The sequence below is a fragment of the Leiobunum rupestre genome, chromosome 1 (assembly GCF_980474605.1).
Source record: "Leiobunum rupestre chromosome 1, qqLeiRupe1.1.hap1, whole genome shotgun sequence".
Classification (NCBI taxonomy): Eukaryota; Metazoa; Arthropoda; class Arachnida; order Opiliones; family Sclerosomatidae; genus Leiobunum; species Leiobunum rupestre.
Window position 1 is genome coordinate 27,416,869 of NC_143384.1, and position 15,730 is coordinate 27,432,598.

Sequence of the window (15,730 nt, forward strand, 5' to 3'; positions counted from 1 at the left end):
CCTAGGGTTATCAACTGATTAAATCTCCCCAATTGTAGACGCCTTACTGACTAATAAACCTTGAATGAAAATCAAGCAATATATAGAAATTGTCTTTTTGCGATATCTCATAGAGGAACAAAAACAGATAGTTCAAACAATCTAAATACTTTTAAACCTTGACTAATATGTTTTAAGCCTGTTTAAATGAGCTTGCCTTACTGGTTTTAAGCCCTGTTTATATGAGCTTGCCTAACTGGTTTTAAGCCTTGTTTATATGATTTTGTTTAACTGGATTTAAGCCTTGTTTATATGAGCTTGCCTAACAAGTGTGACGGCTTCTAGCTATAGATCCCAATTTCACTCTCTCTGGTTATTCGGACCCCCTCTACGAACTGCTTCCATTATCTTCTACAGTCTGTAGATACTTTCGACGTGCTTTTTAGGGCACCGCACTTTGTTATAATAAAATTGATTTTTCAGTGTATGGATGACAAGGTGATTAGGATCGTTGTTAATGCACTGGTTTGTTAAGAAACTGCTTCTATTCGTAAAAATATATTTAAGTTGTTATAGTGTGCTTATAAAGTTATTATTCGGGATGATTGAAATATGGTTCCTAATGAACAGGGTTATGGATATAGCGTTCTTTGAATTTTTAATAGTAAAGTAACTCTTCGGTTGTTTGAGGACAGGGTGATTGTGTTATTGTACAAGGCGGTTTATTAGTCGGTGGAATTAAAACTAACGTTCTTATAGCACGATTATTAATTTAATGTACAGGGTGATTGAAATATTGTTGATTAAAAAATCGTGGCCATGGATCTTTCTTTGAGTTAAAATTATTCTTTGGTCGTTACTGCTTAGTGGATTCGCTTTGTTAAGCGACAGGTTGATTGAGATAATGTTTTAAATATACAGGATTGTTGAGAAAACGTCATTTCACACCAAATAACTCTTTGGTTCTTAAAGTAAGTTTATGAAGTTAATGTACAAGATGACTGAAAATTTGTGAAATATAAATGTAATATTTTAAATATATTTAAAAAATCGGGGAGATGATGTGAACTTAAAGTTCGTAACATCTTGTTCTCTCACGTGGCTCTCTCCATATCTCAGAGGATACATTGACAACGCCAACGTTAACTCACCCTACTACATTTTTCCTACAGTAAAATGTTTAATACTCCCTCGGTCTACACTGTTTAAAATAAAGGTTTATAAAACGACCAAAATTGGACTTTTAGTTTATTTCAAACCATTTGGTTACTAAAAACGGTCTAATCAATTATTTTAGACCCATTTTACTCTTTCATGTTTAATACAATACCTTTTGGGGTATTGAAAGGGAACGAGCCCAAAGAATAAACCTTTTCCAGTCCTGGTGCTAAAGGTATAAAAAAGTCATGTTCTAACATTTAGTCCTTTTGAATACCCATTTAATTCCCTTAAACGAAGAATAAAATGAAATGGACCAATTTCGAGACTAGTATTTGAATACTACCCTATTTCTTTTTTAATATTTTCTTTAAAATAACTTAATGCGAAGAAATTCCAATCACCAGAAATATTTACCTAAGGTTAAGTCTTTAAAAATTTTATAACAGATTTTAAATATAGGGGATATTAATTAAGGTGTCAAACTATAATAACCGAAATATCGGCACCCTAGAATTCTTGCTATGTGTATATCAAAAACTGGAAGTATTAAATTGTACTTTACGTGATCAACTCCCTAAGGATTCAACCAGACGATATCCGAACAAATTATGGATTCTACCAGCTGTTGTCCAACCGAAAAATGGATTCTACCAGCTGTTGTCCAACCGAAAAATGGATTCTACCAGCTGTTGTGCAACTAAATGTGGGATTCTACCAGATGTTTTCCGACCAAATAATGGATTCTACCAGATGTTGTGCGACCAAAAAATGAATTCTACAAGATGTTGCCCGATAAAATGATGGTTTCTGACAGATGTTGTCCGACTTAATGATGGATTCTACCAAATGGTATCCGACCCAAAGGATGGATTCTACCAGCTTTTGTCCGACCAAATTATAGATTCTACCAGCTGTTGTCCGAGGAAATGATCAATTCTTCCAGATGTTGTACGACCAAATGATGGATTCTACCGGATATTTTCCGATCAAATGATGGATTCTACCAGCTGTTTTCCGATCAAATGATGGATTCTACCAGCTGTTTTCCGACCAAACAATTGATTCTACCAGCTGTTGTCCGACCAAATGATGGATTTTACAGGATGTTGTAAGACCAAATAATGGATTCTATCACACAGTGTGAGAACATTTTATGTTTTACCGGAATGGCCGTTCGATCAAAAGATTAATAACCCCAAGAGTGATCCGACCAAAAACGGTGCTCCCCAAATACTAATTCTATCAAAAGTGTATTTCTCGAAGCGGAGTAATATCAAATATATTAAAGCTGAAAGAAAGTGCCTTGTAGCGAATCGGAGTCAGCTAGGCTAAGTCGGCGGCAGACGTAATTCGCGGAGTCGGGTGGACGTTGGCCCATGGCACTAATTATGGTCGAAATGCCCTACTTGATTTAGGGTCGGCCCGACGTCGTATGTTTGACTTCTGCCGACTCTAAATATTCGTCGTATGTACTCCTTAACATCGGTGGGCCGACTGCTTGGTAATAAGTCTTATTTTCGACCCAAAAATTACTTAAAGGTGTTAGAACCAGACGAGTGGTGTTTAAGAATTGTAGAAAAATAAGTTAGTCGAAAGCTGTGAAGAGAAAAAAAAATCAATTTATTCGATCACGGCGTTCGCCAGCTCGTTTTATCTTTAATCTTGTCCACGATTAAATTAAAGCGATCTGACAATGCATAAAACTTTTTAAATTAATTTTATTTTAGCACAAACGGGTCGGCCCGACGTCGAAAATTCCTACAAACGGCAAGTTTGGCCGACAGTCGGGCAATTCGACTTTTTAGAGTCGAAATTTTCTAGGGGTAAACTGGTCAATGAACCTTTAATGTGTGGCCCTGAGCCAACTACCAAAAGGCGCTTGACCGACTGCCTAACGGCGTCGGGCCAACTTCCTTTTAGATATTTTTTCTGACTAAATTAGCTATATATTTAGTTGGTGTAGTCCCTCGAATGGGAGTATAACTATTCATTTCTTTCCGTCAATCGAAAAGCTCGAATCTGGGGTATGCAGTTCTATATTTTCTTGGGGTTTAGAAACAGCAACAATTAAATCTTCATTAATAATTCTTATTCTAACATATTTAATTATACGAATGTAACCTCCTCGAGTCGAGATATATTTAAAAACGCAAACATTTTCAGATTTAATATATGATCTTTTTCGAAAAAATAGAGTAGAGAAAAGAAGTTATTTAAAAAATATTTCAATTTGTTTTATTAAATCACAATGTTTCACAGTTTTGGGTGATTAATTGGCAAATAAAATGTCGGATATAAGTCGGTCGTTGGTCGGCCTATAAATGTGTCATGTATTTTTCAAGTCACGACAACTATTACAATTTAAGGTCGGCGTTCGGACTGTAAATAGTTCCAATGATAAGACTTTTAGAGTCGGAAAGTGGTCAAAATGATAGGTCGCCATACCGACTTGAAAAGCGAACAAAAACGTACTTACGCGGAATTATCTCAAACACGTTTAGGACTTTTAGAGTCGGTATTTGGACCAGGACCCAAAAGCGACTTTTCAACCTAAGTTCGACCCTAAATCGACTCTTTGTGCTCCGTGGCGGACTGGCCATAGAGTGAACCTGCCCGATGTCAGCTGGGCCCCCCAAACATGATAGCCTTATAGTTGTTAAGACGGGGGCCTATTGTCTCCTGGCAGCCCAAAATGTTGGACACAGTCCGTCACTGTTTGTGCTACAGGGGTAAACAAAATAAGACAAATTAGCACAGTAAATTTTATAGATTTTAACTTGGAAATTTCCCTATAAATTACGGTCGGCACCCTGACTAAGAAAAGTCTGAAAAACGTACATATTTTTTATATCCGAAAAAGATTAAGACTTTTTGGGTCGGCTTTTGGTCATGGACCTAAAACCGACTTTTCGAACCAAGACCGACTCCCGTGTGCTACAGGGATAACGTGGTTTGAAATAATTGGTAATTGGAATACAGCCCGATTGGATTTTTAACTACATACAATAATTTATAGGTGCGAGTAGAGCATAGCGCCGATTTGATTTGGGTCGGTGTTGGCGTTTCTTGCAAATCACCCGGCGGCGGCCTGGCCCAACGATTTTAAAAAAATCCCCCGTGGCGTTGAATTTATTCGTTAGCAGCGGTGCGAATGGGCAAAAGTGTATCCCCTTTGGAAAATTTAAAAAACCATAAAACTAATTAGAAAATCTCAAAATAAATAATGGCGGCGCGCTGAAAAGTAAATGACTCGGCGGAGTTGGATCCTCGGATTTAGGCGCAAGTATAGAACAAGTCGATGGCTTCACAACCCTTTTGTTTCTAATTGATAATATTTAATAATCGAGTCATGTAAACATTCCTGCGTGTAAATAAAGATACTATATAAAAACACTTATATTACACTTTATTAGTTTAATAAACAAAATTTAATTTCATTAATTAAGAATCAATTTGTAACTTTATAAAGCAAACGCCTTTGAAACGCATTCCTCCTGTAATAATAATATGTTATTTCATTACCAAGAAAATAGTCAAAAATAATTTAATTAAAATGACTCCTTACTCCTAGAAGTGTTTTTACTTCTGCAATTAACTAATGAAAGATAAAAATATAATTAAACTGAATTCTATAATACTTTTATATTCTGTTCTTACAGAGTCACTCGCTTTGCAAGCCTGAAATTAATAACTCAATTACTTAATATGGCATTCAAATATATTTGATTAATTTCTTATTTTTACCTTAGTAGCGTCCTTGTCACCCTAAATTGATTTTATTGGAAATAAGTTATATAAATTACAATTTTTTACATAATTAAAATGTAAACTGACTCGTTTAAAATGAAATGTAGCAAGAAACGTAACAATTTAAGTTTAAGAATGAAACGAAACAAATAGGTTTATTTTAAAATCTCTTAGAGGCATTTTTGTAATTCACAAAAGCGACAAATGCTCAAATATCCTCCAAAACTTCGGATTTTAAAATAAATTTATACTGTTAATTTTAAAGTATTATTATTAATTTCAGTTTAAATAATTATTCAATGAAAATGAAGAACTTATGCTACTTGCAAATTTTATTTCGTAATTAAAGTTGTTCTATCTATTAAATTACCTTGTATGTCTTACACATCTCTTCATATTTTGGCTTAATTGGCGCACATTTCTATAGTGTTAATGAATAACGTAAGACGTTTAATTATACACTGAATTAATTAATTTCGACTCTACCTTCGCACATTCCTCTCCAATTTTTTCTTCCATTTTATTCACAAACTTCGCTCCTAATAAATCCAAAATATCAATTACTCAATATGCAAGATGATTTCTTTCAAAACTACATCCACGTCTCTTTAGAGTTCGTCAGTAGACTAACGTTTGTTTTTTTTTTAAATGTACTAATATGCAATAATGTTGAAAGGGTTCTGGTCATTCTATACCCGAATATAAATTATTAATTCATTAATAAGTTCATTAACAAGATATTACTTGTTTAAGAAAAATTTTCTAGATGTAAAACCATAAAGTTTTATGCTGGTATTTTTATTCAGGGTGGTTTGTGTATTTGTTACGTAATCTATTAGGTAGTGTTTTTTCTTTCAGATGGTTACGAGGGGATTTGAAAAAGAAGATTTTTTGCGCTATCCTCAATTTGTGGTGTGCGAAAATTGTAGTTGTAGTGAAACATAATTATCAACAGGATACTTTTAACATTTTAATAATGTTTTGGAGATGATTTGAAACGAGTTATCATAACTTTATTATCTGACATAGTATGTGACATTATCACTCATAAGTATGCCATAATCGTTAGGTCGGACATTCAAAGAAATCGCGTACACTTTCCAAGAAATGCGGCAATAAATCCGAAACCCAGCCTAGATTTCTTCAAAATCCAAAATCTAGAAATCCGACAAGAAATGCAGAAATTCGACACTAAAACTCGAAATCTATCAAGAAATCCGAAAATCCGACGCGATATCGAGAAATTTCAAAATTGCGAAATCCAACGATTAATCCAGAAATCCAGCGAAAAATCGAGAAATCCGGGAAAAAGTTAAGAACTCCAAAATTCAACAATAAATCTTGAAATCCGACGAGAAAAAGCGAAATCTATAAATCCAACGTGAAATTCCGGATTTTAAAATCCCGAACACATTTTTCGCTGCTGAATGTCCGACTCCCCGGCCATAATAAAAACATTTTCTTTTATGAAACCTTGTCACAGTCCGGATTAAATTTTGTTATACCTCGCAGCAGATTGGGGATTTGAAAGCTTCACTTTCACTGCTAGGGTTATACACTTCTTACCTTTTTCTCCACACATCAAATCCAGCATATCAACACTGCACTTAAACACTACTTTAAATGCTTTATCCATGCATTCTTTCTGCAATAATTAATGTCAAATACAAAATACTTAAAGATAGATTAGTTCGAATTGGTGTTCGATTAAATAGAACTAATTTTCATACTCCCAAAACACTGATAAGTTCTTTTTTGAAACTGTGTTCGGCGGTACAGGCCTATTTTAAAGAAATTTCTGATTATCTTACAATATTAAATTTACAATAAGTAATAGAATAATCATAAGTCTTAACACTTTTTAATCTACATGTTTGACACCTTAATGCTTTTTTGCTCGTATTAATTACCATCACACTAATTAATTAGGATGATTTCCATCTTCCGATTATACGTCGTGTATCCATAGAATTATTATGCTACTTATGATTTTACTATAGTTATTTTAAAATTTTACCTTTTTGCTGTCTTTGTCAGCCTTAGTGAAAAATCTTATATTAATTAAAGAATTTTTCTGGGCGTATTTAAAGCGCGTTAACTTACCTTAAAATCAGTGCAAATTTTGTCGACTTTTGGTACAAACGGTGTAAATTTCTATACGGTTATTAAAAATTTAAATGATTAATAATTGTTGTTGTAAGTACTTAAAATCTCACCGTAACGCATTCATCGCCCATTGCATCAGCCATCTTTAACTGTAGTTGCTTTCCTGAAAGAAGTCAATAGATTTGAGCAATTTAATTTTGTGAAAAACCTTTTTCTAATGCCGGAAGAGAAAACAAATCGCTTTTTAGTTATAATTATAACTCGGTGGAAAACACCGAAGAGGGAGATTTTCCGGTGACCTCCACGGGCCGGTGTTCACAAAAATGCCCTTAGTTCGCTCTGATGAAAGGCCTCCCTAAAAAGCATGCTTGTAGGCCATTTTCCGGCGGACCCCAGGGAAGACCCCCCCCCCCCCTTGCCCCTCTGCACGGCCCTAACTACAATCTAAAAAAAGTAGCGTTGAAACATTTCGGCAAAACATATTTGGACCCATATTGAGTCAATTTTGACTTAATTTTGGTTATTATGGCAATTTTGGGTTAGTATGTTTTACCATATGTAATTGGGTTGTTTGAGATTTACCACTCCAACCATACTTGGGTTATTTCTTACCCAAAACAAAGTAGCAAAATATAATTTCATTTGCTGTGGTTTCTACTTTTGTCAATTGTTTCATACGACCTAATATCCCGCCAAATGTTTATCACTAGTCACTACCAACAGTACCGGCTACCGGCTTACAAGCTAAAACAATAAAAGGGGGAAAGTTCATGTAATGGTAATTTTATTTTTATCTAATAGGAGTATAATAGAACTTCATTAGCTTATTGGATTAACTTAATAAGCTATAGCTTTTGTTTTAAGTAACAAATGTTTTCAATGAAGAATAGTCAATTTGAAAGTAAGCCTTTGATGGTTAACAACAACACTAGGCTATTGACCCAATTAATTAAGTACATATCATGATCTAATTATTTGGGTCAAATTAATAGCACAACCCTTTATTTTATTATTATGGCTAGTGCTCGGAATTGTTTATTCATTATCCACAAATTTTCCGATATATTTAAAAAACGTTGGTAAAAATAATATCATTTTAACTTATTTAATTATGTTTTTTTACGCAACCAAGCATTTATTTGAATAAAAGTGGTATTTATTTAAATAAAAGTTTGTTTTATTTAAATAATAGGCTTATTCACTTTCGATTATTTAAACATTTTACAATTTTTGTTCAACTATTGGTTATTTAAATAAATATTATTTAAATTACGCCGAGCTTATTTTATTCATGGATAAAAATTAATCGAATGCCGAGCACTAATTATGGCAAAACGAATGACCATTGAACCTTTTTCCTTAAGGAGCTTTCAAGGTACCTGAAGTCAACAACCGAGTTGGGAAAAAATTGGGAAGAAACAATTCGGGATGTCTTCTTGTCAGTTGCAGGTTATGAAAGGCATAATATCAATTACATTTGGCGGAAAGATACTCCCACGAATTTCTGGTAAATCAGCGGCCAAAATTTCGAATTGGGCCAGTTTACGGTTGGATTTCTAAGTATATATGCGCCCATAATATAATTTGTAAAATACCGTCTTTTGCTATATATGTAAAAGTAATTAATAATTAATTAACATAGATAAGATTTAAAAACAGTTGTATTAATTTAAAAAAATATCCGTTTGGCGAGTACAGGGTAAGTATAGAACGGGCAATGCCGAGATTACCTCCTTGCAGTGTCGTAACTAGGAACTCCGCCCCCCACAGGCGAAAAACGATTCGGGGCCCTTTTAAATAGCACCGATTTTAAAAGGCATGCAATGATACAAAAAACTACGAATATTTTTATGCATGGGGCTGTACACGTAAAACACAGTAGGACCGGATTTCGACAAATTTTTAAAGAGAAATACAAAGTGTGCAAATATTTTTTTTATTATTAAAATCAAGAATAAATGTGGTCGATGACAAGATATTATTTAAAATACATAAATGAATTCAAAATAATTTTAATTATTTTATTAAAAACCGACACTTCTTTTTCCACATAAATGTTTGCACTATTTCGTTCAAGTTAAGTCTATTTCTAAGGTATGTTTTGGTTAACTTTAATTTCGAAAAACTTCGCTCTGCATTGGCTGACGTAACTGGCAACGGTAAATAAAATTGAAGTAGCGTACAAAGATCTTGTAGACTGCTTAAAATAAATGTGTTTTCAACTAACAATAGATTTGCTAATTTCCTAATTGAGGTTTTTTCTCGATTTGTTCGGTCATGATAGATCTGAACTCTATAACTTCATTGACCTGGTTTCCAGTAAAATATGTATTGCATTTTTCAACTAGTTTATTTTCGGTCGTTTGCAATTCTTCTTTTGATAGTGCATAGCGTGAAGAAATGAAAAATTATTGGCAACTTTGTTCATACTGATGAAACGATTTTCAATTTGGTAGATTGGTATTCTTGAATCGGAAGCTAGTTCATCGAAAAACTTTTTAACGGTTCTTGAACGCTTTGAAGTTTACATTCAATATACCAAGAATTAGCCAAATCGCACGCTTCTTTATAGAAAACGTCGAAGTTTTCTCGCAAAGTTGACGAATGCTTTTTAGCATTAGATAACATTGATTGAGCGGTTCCCAAATCAATCGTCGCACTTTGTAGGGTTTTCGAAACAAGATTAACATATTCTAAAACGTTGCTCTGAACGAATTCAATTTTTTCGAGTTTTTTTTCGAATTGAAATAGCGGTATCCCTTTCAGGCTTTTTCTCACTTTCTACGATGACATTTGATTGGCACATCATAACACTTCTAAAATTGTACTGAAGCGATAAAAGGCAATCGGACCGTGATGACCATCTACTAATCTAGTCGGACGAAGTTTTTTTAAAGTTTTTACTACGCACTTGTCGGCTTCTAGAGCTTTGTTGATTTTTTGCAACCGTGGTAAGCTCTCGCTAAAAAACACATTCGTATTTTCTATAGTTATGTATAAGTCTCGGATTTCCGTAATATTGGAAACAGAATCATTTAAAACTAGATTCAAATTGTGTGCTGCGCAATGTATATACTCAGCATTTTCTATTCGATTTATAATTCTAGATTGTAAACCGCAATATTTTCCACTCATAGTTAGCGCTCCATCGTAGCCTTTGCCACGACATTTACTTAAATCAATTCCCAATCGATCAAGTACCTTTAAAACCTCGTTTTCAAATCCTAGAGCACTTTGATCGGATATTTCGATAAATCCCAGAAATGATTCGTTTATTTTAAGTCTTTCTTCCTTTGACTGGTTTGAACTATTAAGGACCATCGTTCTTATCACTATGTTTAATTGATCCATTTTAGCTGCGTCTTGTGTAGTGTCCAAAATCAGGGAAATAAATGGGCACGTATTAATTTCGGAAACTAATGACTTCAAAACTGATTTCGAAAGAGTGGAAATGATTTCGTTTTGAATAGCTGGACTAAAATATTTTGTTTTCTGGGGTCATTTATATGAGTAACTAGAAATCAAATTTATAATATTTAAAAAATTTCGGGTATGTTGTCCGATTTTCGTCACATCTTCGCGATGACCACGAAAAGTAGATCACACAAGGCTAAGGTCAGTAATTCCGATTAATTCGTGTCAATATACTTCTCCACTCAAATTGGTCTCCCTAAAAAAAAACGATAATCTCAATTGTTTTAATATTTTTCCGAGTGTTGTAAACCAGGCACGAGTCGATATGAGCTTTTGAATTTTCGTGAACTTTAATTTTTTACTAAGAGCTTTCCAATCTCAGGTAATTCCATTGCGCCAAGTTTGTTGTTGGTCAGAATCTTCTCCAAAAACCCAACACGGTTCGCAATATACGCCATCTAATATTGGAGAATAACAGAGCCAATACCTTTCAATAGTTTGCCCTGTTTTGGTTTTCACGAAATATTATTCCGTGCTGAACGAGCGTTTCGATTTTGGTTCTATAGGAAAAGGACCGCTTGGTTTGCAAGGTTTCGATCTTAATATTTTTTCTTTTATTTCCGCGGTAAGGTTTTCATCAAATAATCCTCTATCAGTTGAGAATAATCAATATCGTAATTTTCACCAAAAAAACCTTCAGGCTGGACGTCAAGTGGTTGATTTCCAACAGCGTCTAAGATATTTGTTGCTGTGGACGAAACAGGCTTATCTACATCTTTAGCTTGTAAAATTGAAGACTATGACGAACCAGGATTTGTTGGTATATGCTCGTCATCTTTAGAATTCTTTTTAAATAAAGTGTCAATTTTCTTGCATTTCTTGGTAATTTCCTCTTTCTGCTCACGAAGTTTCCTTTTCAGTGCACCACTGTGATATTTTCTCTGATTTCCAGCCATTCGGCCTTGGCAGTTATACCCACGAATTTCACGAAACAATGTTTATAAAAATATATAGTATTTTATATTTTGTCAGAGCCGTACCCTCGGCCGTACCTTCCCAAAATGCCACCCTCAGCAAAAAAAACAAAATGGCGCTCCCACAACCTTAGGTAGAAATCTTAATAATCAGCTCGGCTAATACCCAAGGCACCACCCTAGGCCTAAGTCATCGAGCGACCTTTAAAGCCTTTTTTAATTCAGGTGGCCGGGTTACAATGCGTAGGAGGGTGGTGGCAAGCCCTGCAAGCCACGCGAGCCAACAGCTCCCTACACTAACTATTACCGTTAACCTCAACAAGTTTTTTTATGGAAGGGGAAACCGAAGATCTCGGGGGAAAACCCCTTAAACCAGCGGGGAGAGAACTTGCAAACTCAACGCGGAAGGAGTTGTTCCGAGTTTTCACCCAGTGCCACAAGTTGGGATCGAACCCGGCTCCTCTTGCTGCAAGGCGAAAGTGCTAACCACTCCGCCTAAAAATCTAAGTGAAGTAGAGTAGAACTCGTAACTATTTAATTGCAAATAACAAGGTGCACATGTGATACCGTTATTTTAACAAAATAATATTTATATTTTCGATATAGAGAATAACTATAAAGATTTAAAAATTAGCTTTCCCATCTTATCCTACTTAGAAACTAAGCATTAGCGAGAATAAAAACGGATTATATAAATAATAATAATAATCAGCTAGGCTAATACCCAAGGTATATTAGTTTTACCTAAACAAATTATTTCATCTTGTGTGGTCGTTCACCCTACTATACCATAAAAATATAGAACGTTCGAGGAAACGACAGTTTTAGTTTCACTTTGTATTATTTAACGTCAACCCTGGTTGGATCTTTTAACTTTAAACGGTTAATTCAGGTTATTAAACTTAATTAACTAATAACAATATTAATTATCAAATTCATATATAATTAATGAAATAATAAAAAACAGAAAAGAAAAAGAACTTACAAATTTAGATGTCAGTGTCTAATGAAAAGTATCCATATAATCCGATTCCATTAGGGGTAATCTAAAGAAAACTCTAAAGAATAAAGATTGAACACGTTCGGCTAAAACTTCGACGTGTTGATCGGACTTCTACCTCACGGTTATGTTAGTAGCCACCTGCCGCCAGACTCAGGAAAGTAAAATTCGTATTTGGTATTTTTGATAATACTAATTCAGATTATATTTTCCAGTTTAAGTGAAATATTTTCCAATTTTTTTTAATATTTATTTATTTTTAATTTTGAAATATCTAATTTTAAATTAAAATCTTTGATTTTGCGCCCCTAAAATCGCTCTACCCAAGGGACGGTGCGGTATTTTGTCTAAGCCAACACAAACACGAGGTGATGTCGTGATGAGACATAAGTCACATAACTTAACTTTATAACTTGGTTATCGGGGTGAAAAATTAAGCATAATAATTTTAAAAAAGTTTGGTGCAGTAGAAATCACAATTCACGAATAAACTCCAAATGTGTTAAATAATTCTACGCGGCTATATTTGTGAATATAGAGACGGACAAAGATATCAGCTTTTTTTAACTACAGTTTTTTAATTACGGCTTTCTTTTAACTTCTTTTCCTATAGTAATTCGTTTGTCAAGCAACTAAGCGGGATCTGCGGGGGCGCTATTTACGCCACTGCCTCCTTGCCGTATACATACAAGTGCGATTTGATGATTGTTTAGGAACTTAATACTAAAACTACGCTATAATTAATCTTATAAAAATAATCTACATTAAATATCTATTGATAACTTTGAAAGTTACGCGACAGTCATTTCTAAAATGTATTAATATAAGACGCGTAGGATTCTTTAGGGATTCAACCGAAAATTGGTGAAATTCAAAAATACCGCAGACAAATGTACTAGATATTTTGCCGTTCTTAACCAGCAACTGATAATAACCGAGGGTCTAACCACTCTTAGAAAATCTGTACACCGGATTACGCTTAGATTAGCACTGCCAAAGGCAGGGACTTCAAAGATTACGCGTAATCCCATTAGTACAGTCAAAGGTACGGCTCTGTACACCGATTACGCGGAGTGATCGGCCCCTCGATAATAACTAGTATTGGCTAAGATTACTTGACTTCCACTTCCGCTACCAGAATTATAATTTTAGCATCAACTTCTTTTAAAACAAATATTTATCACTTGGAAGACTGGTTTAATTTGAAATTGTCCACTAGTATTTATGAATTAGGCCTATTTCAGCAATCGCTATAGTGGCTTAGGTTTCTAACTCCCTACTAACGAGTATAAAAATGGGCTTAAATGCTGGTTTTCACTAAGATAGAAACGTTGCAAAATCTTGTACATGTTTTGGGTTGACGCTTATTTCTGTTAGTAAAAACCATTCTTATATTCTACAAAATAGTGTTAAATTTTTGTCATGGAATGGTATTCTAAATATTTTAACTCGCAACTCAACCGATACCTTACAAAAATGTCTCAAGAAATCTTAGAAAAATCCTATAGGGAGCTCTATTTAGTCTATGGGGGTTTGAAGGTTTGGAAATATTATCTTAAGAACTTTTTGGAAAGTTAAAGGGAAGTTTTGAGAGAAATTGCTTTGGAATTTAAAATAAAATAAAATATTTCTGAAGATTTCTGTAGAAAATCGAATAGCAATTTTGAGAGACAACTTTAAGGGAAATATTGGGAAAATCGGTTTGTGCAAAACGTAATATAAATTAAGGGAATTTGAGATAAAAATTTCGTTTTTTCTTGGAATAGTATTCTTAAAAACTCTTAGCATAAATAAAGGGAAGTTATGGAAGAATTTAAGTTTGATAATAATACTATTTTTCGAAAGACAAGGGCCCAATATTACACTTTTTGAGACATAGGAAAAAATGACCTGCGCAAATATAACCAGATCTTTTTATATCAATAATAAATTATTATAATGGGTTTAAATATTTAATAACCATATGAAAATTAACCAAACAATATTTGATGTAAAAATCAAATACCAGTTGATTGAGTTTTTATATTTAAAATTAAATCTAATATATACATGATTAAAAAGTGTCAAATCGAAATAGGTTGTCAAATATTTTAACATTCTGCCAAAAAAATTTCAAATAATAATCATTTTTTAGTATTATTAATTTCTGTCTTAAATTATTTGGGAAATATTTAGGGAATTCTTTGGGTAATGTTTAGGGAATTTTATGGTATTCTTTAGAACATATGTTTTTAAAAAAACACATTATTTAGTGTTTCTTAAGAACCTCTTAAGAATGTTCTTGAGGAAAATAGGGCAATTTTCCAAGGGAATTCCTTCAGAAATTCCAAAGATTACCGTTAAAAAATTTCTTAAGATTAAGTGGACTTTCGAGGCAATTCATTGAAAATAAATATTTTAAGATCATAGTCTCCATAACAATTTTCCAGCATTCCACGATGGCCCTGCGGCGTTTAAACATTTTGAAGACCGTCTAAAATATAAGCCCTTGTACTTATAACGGATACAGTATTATCAGAGGTAAGGGGCCGCAAATGTTCTAACAAGAACCCATTAATAACGGAGAAAATGTAAGAAGTAGTGTTGTTGATAAATTTCGATGCGTCACGGAGATGTCAGGTAGAAAATAAAAAGAGGGTTGACACCGGCTTTTGTATCCCGCGATGACGTCGAAAATACGAACTCTACAGCTGGTGTTATCACGCGCAACAAAAGACAACTGCTTACTCCTTTTTGGGTCAGATTCTTCCAGCCTCCCCCCCCCCCCACTAATTCTCTGGCTGGCTACACTTTGAAGAGTTAAAATTGTTTTACAGCACCACTCCTGACATTCTTGGTTCTAATAACACCAGAGGAAAAATATTACCTTTTTCTCCGCATGCAAATTCCAGATATTTTTCGTCGCATTCCAGAAATCCGTGAATAGTTTCCAAGCCGCAGGCGATCATCAGAACGCTAACAAGAAACACCCTCATAATGTTTGTCAATCGGTGAACTATGTAAAATTACAAGTGAACAAATTTGACCGAGAGTTTCAATATTTATAGGCGATAAACGAACATGATTTTTCGTGTCGTCTAGCAAATCTGCGTGCTGGTTAAACAGACAACTTTGTGTAATTTGTGGCGTGCATTATCAAGATAAGTCTAATTTTAAACTCTAATTGTCGGTTTCGCCAACGCAATTTGTTTATTCAGATTCGTTGCTTTGGAAAACTCGTGATACTATGATATTAAGGGATGTAGAAATTTGGTTTTTCTGTTTAAACACCAAAATTTTAAGTCGATTTCGAAGTAACAGAAATTCTTAAAGGTAGGAGCAAATTTAAAAAATATATATATATCTAGAT